Source organism: Sphaerodactylus townsendi, linkage group LG01, assembly GCF_021028975.2.
Source record: "Sphaerodactylus townsendi isolate TG3544 linkage group LG01, MPM_Stown_v2.3, whole genome shotgun sequence".
NCBI lineage: Eukaryota > Metazoa > Chordata > Lepidosauria > Squamata > Sphaerodactylidae > Sphaerodactylus > Sphaerodactylus townsendi.
In genome coordinates this window covers 64642732-64649587 of record NC_059425.1, presented here as the reverse complement: position 1 = coordinate 64649587, position 6856 = coordinate 64642732, and the positions used below count along the sequence as shown (strand labels likewise).

Below are 6856 nucleotides of genomic sequence, written 5' to 3'. Positions count from 1 at the left end.
ATGAAAATCAAGGCAAACTTTTCCATAGGAATCAATGTAAATCCAATTAATCAGTTCTAGGCACTCCAAAAAACATACCAAAAAACACATTTTTGGAGAATAAACATACTGTTCAATGCTGAAAACAGTAACAAACAATAACACTAGGACCAGCTTCAGAGCCAGTGGACCAATGTCGCACCAGAAAGCTGTCCAAAGAGGTTTGTTTCTGATGTCTCTTTAAGATTTGTCTGAAATGGGGTAAGACTTTGTCATTAAACAAGTTGCAGACACGGCCTGCAACAGCTTTGTACGGGTGATTTTTCTCCACAAACCCCTGCACCTTACTGCAAATCGATGAAAACCGAGGCAAATCGATGAAAACCGAGGCAAATTTGTCACTGAAAAAATCAATGAAAACTGAAACCAATGAAAACCGAAGGCAATGAAAACCGAGGTTCCACTGTAATTAGTTGGATTATTTTTAAAGGAATAAGAATGTAAATGGTTCTCATTACGTAAAACATATATTCAGTTGCGAATGATTTGGCAAACTGTCATTTTCTAACTGCAGTTTAATATAGGTCATCTCATTCTACCTAATGTTAGGGCTGGCCTTGTGGATGGAAAATACCTGGCCATTCACTTCAGTACGCAAAGAAAGACTTCAGTAGTTTTATCAGAACCAGAAGAAAGACCAGTTGGCTCTGAAAGTCAGCAAAAACTTAGTGGTCATGGTTGCACATACTTGTGCCAAATTAGAAACACAAAGACTGAAGAGAAACTAGGCTTCTAGGCATAATTTATCCTCATTTGTTTAATCCTGCACAAACTGCACAAGGTGGCAGATCACTGCCTGAAAGAGTTTTGGATCAAAAATCCCCAGCAAGGGAATCAACAGAGAAGGGGGGCTGGTGGAAGTGGGTGGATAATCAGAAGAAGGGGAAACTGTTCATTTCATTTGCTTAGTTTCAGTAGGGAAGGGAAACCAGATAAATGGCTCTTGTGATTTCTGCATGCATCCTACACGAACATCGTCATGCATGCTTACATAGGAGTAAACTGTATTGAAGTGGTGTTTACTTCCGAGTAGACCAGAGTCCTGTCTCTTTGTCACTGACTTTCTGTAGGCCTTGCTGGTGGTTTTGAGCGGAGACCAGAGGGCTGCAAAAGCAGAAGCCCCAGCCTAGGATCTTGTTGTGAACGAATTTTTAAAATATGTTTTTAAATAGCCGCAGTGAGAACGGAGAGGAGTGGAAAAATGGATGGTGGTATCTTTAACCCTCAAAGGTTGGAGCGGATTTTGTTCTGAGCTAGTTAACAATGGAAACTTTTTTTTTCAAGTGTTTCCCTCCAGCGGTCCTGCCAAGCGATAGAGAAAAAAAAAAGAGAAAAGAAAAGAAACTTGTTCCGCTGAGTTCAACCCCAGACAGGCTCACAACTTCCTTCCTGCTTTCCGACCCCCTCCCCTCCCTGCTCGCTCGCTCTTTTTTTTCTTCCTGCACATTCAACAAACATCGCGCTGAATGACAAGGGTGGCGTTGGTCAAGAAAAGCCATTAAGCAGGCTCCCATCAGTGAACAAAGTCAAGTTCCCGACTCAGCCGGAGAAACAATTCATTCGAGGCTCTTTGTTGTTGTTTTTACCCCGTTACACTGTTAAGAGGGAAAGAAAGCAAACACCTCCAAAGCCTCGATCTGGACGAGGAAATAATTGCTTGAGTGTTTTTAAAGTCTGCGCGACGCTATGCCCGCGCTTTCACCCGAGGAGATGTGAACTGGTAGGGTGCATCAGTCTCCATACAACAGGTAAACTCGACCTCTATGCTTTTGCTCTGCTTCCCCCCCCCCCTCTCTCCCTCACCCTCTTCCTCCTCTTCAAGGGGATCGCTCTTTGGGGGACGGTGTCAAGATAGCCTGGGCGGCACGAATTTCCCCATCACAGAGCCTTGTGCCCCTTCCGGTGTTCCCGGACGTATTGGGCCATCAGCTGTGGTGATCCAGAGCCCACCACGCCTGATGCATGAAGGTTAGCCTGTGACAAGTGTCCCCAATCCAACCTCGTTGTTGTTGCGACTGCAGCGGCACTGCTGCCCTCCCGAAAGTTTCTGTATAAAGTTGCTTGCACGCCTTAGTTTCTGCAAAACTCCTCTCGGCTCTATTGAAGAGGGAGAACTGGCCGACCCTTGCGTTAAAGTTCAAGTTTGAGCTCCGGCAAGGGGGTACCTGAAACAAGCTTCCTTTGGGGGCAAGATCCGAGGAAGGCTGGACTCGAGTGGTAAAAAAGAAAAAGGAAAGAGAGAGATTCCAGGGGAAATAGTGGTCTTCTCTCTGCAGTGTCGCTGACTTCGAGTTTGTGGCTTTGTGAGTGATCTGTGGTGTTATCGATGATCCCAAGCACTTTTATCTTGGACTGGAGTTTGGGTAGTCAGCAATTTGCCTAGGATAGTGAGGGAAAGTCATCCATCAAGGGCCTTTTAGATTGTACATAAACACAGATGGCCACTTCCAGCCTGCTTACAAAATATCTAACATGCATTGGTTCCATCCACATCTGGGGACACACAAAGTTTCCATAAAATGAACTCTACTCTTAATGGGCCATGCAGGGACCACGAAGACCGCTAGCTTGCCTCAGGTCCCTCTTGCTGTAACTGCACATAAACAGCAGGCAAGGTTTATAGATGAATTTGTGTGCAGTACTTTGTGTATAACAGCAATCTGTGCTGGAATTCATATAGACATTCCAAGTCAAGACAAGTAGCTTGTCCCAGAAGAAAAATATGTGGAGCTATAAAATAATAACAATAGATGCAATTTAAAGTGGATTTGTTTATTTACTTCTTTTATATATGCTTTCCTCTCAAATGGAGACCTGAAGCAGTTCACATTGTTTTCTCCAATTTATCTTCACAGCAATCCTGAGAGGACGGTTAGTTAGGCTGAGTGTTTGGCCTATGGATTCCATGGCAGGGTGGGCTGAGAGGCTTTGAACCTGGGTCTCCCAAATTCAAGTATCCTAACTGGCAGAAATATGCACAAAATGAACCAGTGTGACATAGTGGTTAAGAGTGTCAGACTAGTATGTGGGAGATCTGGGTTCAAATCCCCACTCACGCCATGGAAGCTCTCTAAGTGAGCTTGGGCAGTCACATTTCGCTTCCTAATCTACCTCACAGGTTTGCAGTGAGAATAAAATGGAAGGGAAGAGAATGGTACAAGCTGCTTAGGATCCCTGCTGGAGAGAAAGACAGGGTACAAATGCAATCTTCAATATGTGCAAGCTCTTTATATTTCAGAAGAGCAATGAATACTTCTCTAAGGCTCATTCCGCACATGCAGAATAATGCACTTTCAAACTGCTTTCAGTGCTCTTTGAAGCTATGCGGAATGGCAAAATCCACTTGCAAACAGTTGTGAAAGTGGTTTGAAAACACATTATTTTGCATGTGCGGAAGGGGCCTAAGAGACAGTTGGTAGTAACATGGGAGGTGGGAAGAAAGAGAGAGATGTACATAGATGTACAAAGCACCCAGAAACAACAGCAGGCAACACAAGCCTTAAGCAATGTATACCCATCCCTGGACGAACTGAAATAAGTGTAGTTACATGAGGATAGTCCAGTAGCATAGTGAACCATATTGTATTCACACAAATCCTGAACACAGTTGCCATCTCACAATCATGGACTTTTGACCTTAGAGAATTTGGAATGACACAGACTTTGCTCTCTTTGATAGAACGGGCTTAGAATGTAGAAACTACTTATGTGAGTTGTTTAAATTGTAAGCCACCTCGAGTTCCTCATGTTGCCAAGGTGGCAAATAAATATTTTAAATATGTACTTTAAAAAAATTATAGCATAACTGTAGTACAAATTCAGCTAAATATTCTGCTAGTCGCCATGTTGAATCTGTTGCACAAAAACAACAAAGACATTGTGACACTTTAAGGGTTGACAAATTTATTGTGGCATATGCTTTTGTAAGCCATAAGCCACCTGGAGAAAGACAGGAAGTGTTAAAGTTAGTGACTGTGGGTATATAGATGTGTATGGGAGGGGATTTTCATATATATGATTGACAGTGATATCCTAAGCAGGGATAAACTTTTCTAAACCTGCTACAGTCAATTCGTGTAGAAAGGTGTAATTCTGCTTAGGATATCACTGTCAATGCAGTTTTAAATTAATTGTTTCTTTGACTGATTTATTTTGCTGTTATTATTCTGAACTGCTTTGAGAACCATCATTGCTGAAAAATAGTATACAAACATTATTAATAAATGAAACAAGTATCAACCAATGATATCACTTTGTCAATCAAGTTCTAAGCTGGACCCCCAGTTCTCACATCTGCAGACTTATGCTAAACGTATGTAAAAGTATGGCATAAGCCTATGGGGCAGTTTGGGTGCTTGGAGGGTTTCCCCCCCCCCCCTCTCATTTCCGTGCTGCCTGAAGCCTCTTTGGAGGGAGTGCAGTGCTGCCTTTTCCGTGCCGCCTTCGGCCACCACAATGCCCCTCCCCCCACTCGATTGCACTGTTAGGATGGTGTAAGACTGCTTAGAAATACATTTTGTGTATCTTCCAAAATAGGCTGTGGCTCATGGAAGGCTTATGCCATAATACGTTTAATAGATCTATTAGTCTTCAAAGTGCCACAAGTCTCTTGGTAATGCCACTGGCACTTACATACAGATATAAATGTATGTGTGTATATAAAACCAGAAGTCTATAATGTAGTACCACAAATGTTAGACCACACACTCTGCACCAGATGACTTACCAGGCCACTCATCCATATCAACTGGAATCCGTATTGCTATAGATGCCTACCAAAAGGCACTCTTTTATTATTCCTTCGTGTTCCTGGTTTTGAGTACAAAATGAAGAACATTAAGTATTCCATTTTAAATAAGCCAGGGCATTGCAAAAAAAAAGGTAGGCAGGGCAACACCGCATGAAGCTTGTAGACGCTTCCCTACTATTCATCACAATCATTGTAGTTGCATGCTGTCTACTACCTCTTATATGGGGGAGTTGGATAAAATACCGGTATATCTGATATTAGAAAAACTCTGCATATTGTATAGCCCAGTACTGCTCATATTTACTCATAAATGGATCACACTAAATTGTTGTGTGCCTTGGCAAAAGACTAAAGTCATAGATGGCTGACCTGGCTGCCCAGTAACCCCACACCCAGAGTTCATCAAGTTGCCTAGTTATTTCAAAATTCATGGACTAGATTCAGTGACATGTATTGGTTAGTTCATTTTTGATCCTAAGCAGAGTTACATCCTTCTCAATACATTGACATTCATTTTCTCATCTGTATGACGGCAAATGTGTTTCTGGCAGGCAAGAACAACTTTCTCGGCAACCGTGCCCATTCTCAGAGTGGCATTTAAACTGTTCTGCTGTTCATGCACGGTTGCTACATGTGTAGTGTCAGCATAATATTCACCAAGGCCACATGTTTTTCAGCATTCTGTTACTACATAGCAATATTTTATAGTGACAGGAGGCTCCCACTGTCAGTGTGTTGTAGTGGTTGAGCAGAGACACCCAGGTTCAAATCCCCACTCATACCATGAAAGCTTGCAGAGTGACCTGGGGTCAGTCACACACTCTCAGCCTAACTGACCACACACGGTTGTTATAAGGATAAAATGGAAGATAATTATGCAAGCCACTTTGGGTCTGCTTTGGAGAGAAGTTAATAAGAAAGTTATATGAGATACTGGACATGTACAATTTTGCACAGATAAGTTCCTGCCTAGCAGTGTCACGTTTCAGTTGGTCCTAATTTCATTTTGCTTAGCCACTAGCATGACTACTAGCCCCATAAGACTAGCATGTCTCGCAGCCTCCCCTCCTGTAGTCTGTTGAAACATTTATACCTTGGGCTTCTGTTCTCACTTCCTTCAAAACCTCACTCCTTCCTTACAGAAAAGCTTCTCCTTCACATATGTTTTAATTTTCTTCAGCTTTATGGCCTTCCTCCTAAGGGCTTTTGCCTTCAACCTTTACTTTCTTCAGCCCCATGGGTAAATTTCCAGGCCCAGCCTTTCTCCCCAATCCCCATTCTCTCCTTGGGGGTCAGCCTATCACTCCTTGAAGCCCCACAAGCAAGTCTAGAGTAAGTCTTCTCAACCTCATAACCTCCTCCAGCCCCTCTTCAGTCACATTAAGTGTCCTCATACTGGCTCAGGTCATTGGTCTGTGCAGGTCAGTATTGTGTACTCTGACTTGAAGCAGGTTTTCACCTATGGCCTAGTACTTTTAACTGGAGATGCCAGGGATTGACCTGGGATTTTCTGTATCTAAAGCAAATAAGTCATTTATTTAGAGATATTAACCCCCACCTGTTCCCCCAACGGATACTCAGAGCAGCTAACAACACCATTTCCCTCATCTCCAGTTTTTTTACCCTAACAATTACGCTGTGAAATAGATTAGTTTGAGAGAGTGACAGGCCCACAGCGTGACAGTGTGATGGATTCAAATCTAGATCTCCTAGTTCCCAGTCCAGTTCTTGAACCACTGAACTTGCTGGTTCCACCTCTGATCCACAGGCATACAAAAATGTATGCCCCTGTCCCTTGTTCCTAGACATAGAGGCTGATTGCCATGAGAGGTTCACTGCATTTGCACAGTGCCACTCTTCTTATTCTTCTGTATTTCCCACAAGACAGAGCATTGAAACACAGTTTGAGCTGTGGTTTCCTGGCAGTATTTCTGCAATCAGTAGTGGGATTCTCTTCAGCCAGCATCACCACTCAGATCCTTGAACTGAAATGTAGTAGGGCCCAGACCGATTTAGAAAACATATTATTTCAACTGACTAGTACCACACCTACTTTAGAGAGAGTTG

General features: G+C 42.9%; 1 protein-coding gene across 1 annotated transcript in view; it reads left to right on the top strand.

Moving 5' to 3' along the window:
• The first annotated feature begins 1446 nt into the window (after nucleotides 1–1446).
• The window catches only part of ITPKB (inositol-trisphosphate 3-kinase B), an 80614-nt gene continuing 75204 nt past the window's right edge, over nucleotides 1447–6856 (top strand). The window contains exon 1 of the mRNA XM_048507999.1: nucleotides 1447–1787. The gene's annotated coding sequence lies outside the window, so the exon portion shown is untranslated. The remainder of the gene's footprint in view (nucleotides 1788–6856) is intronic.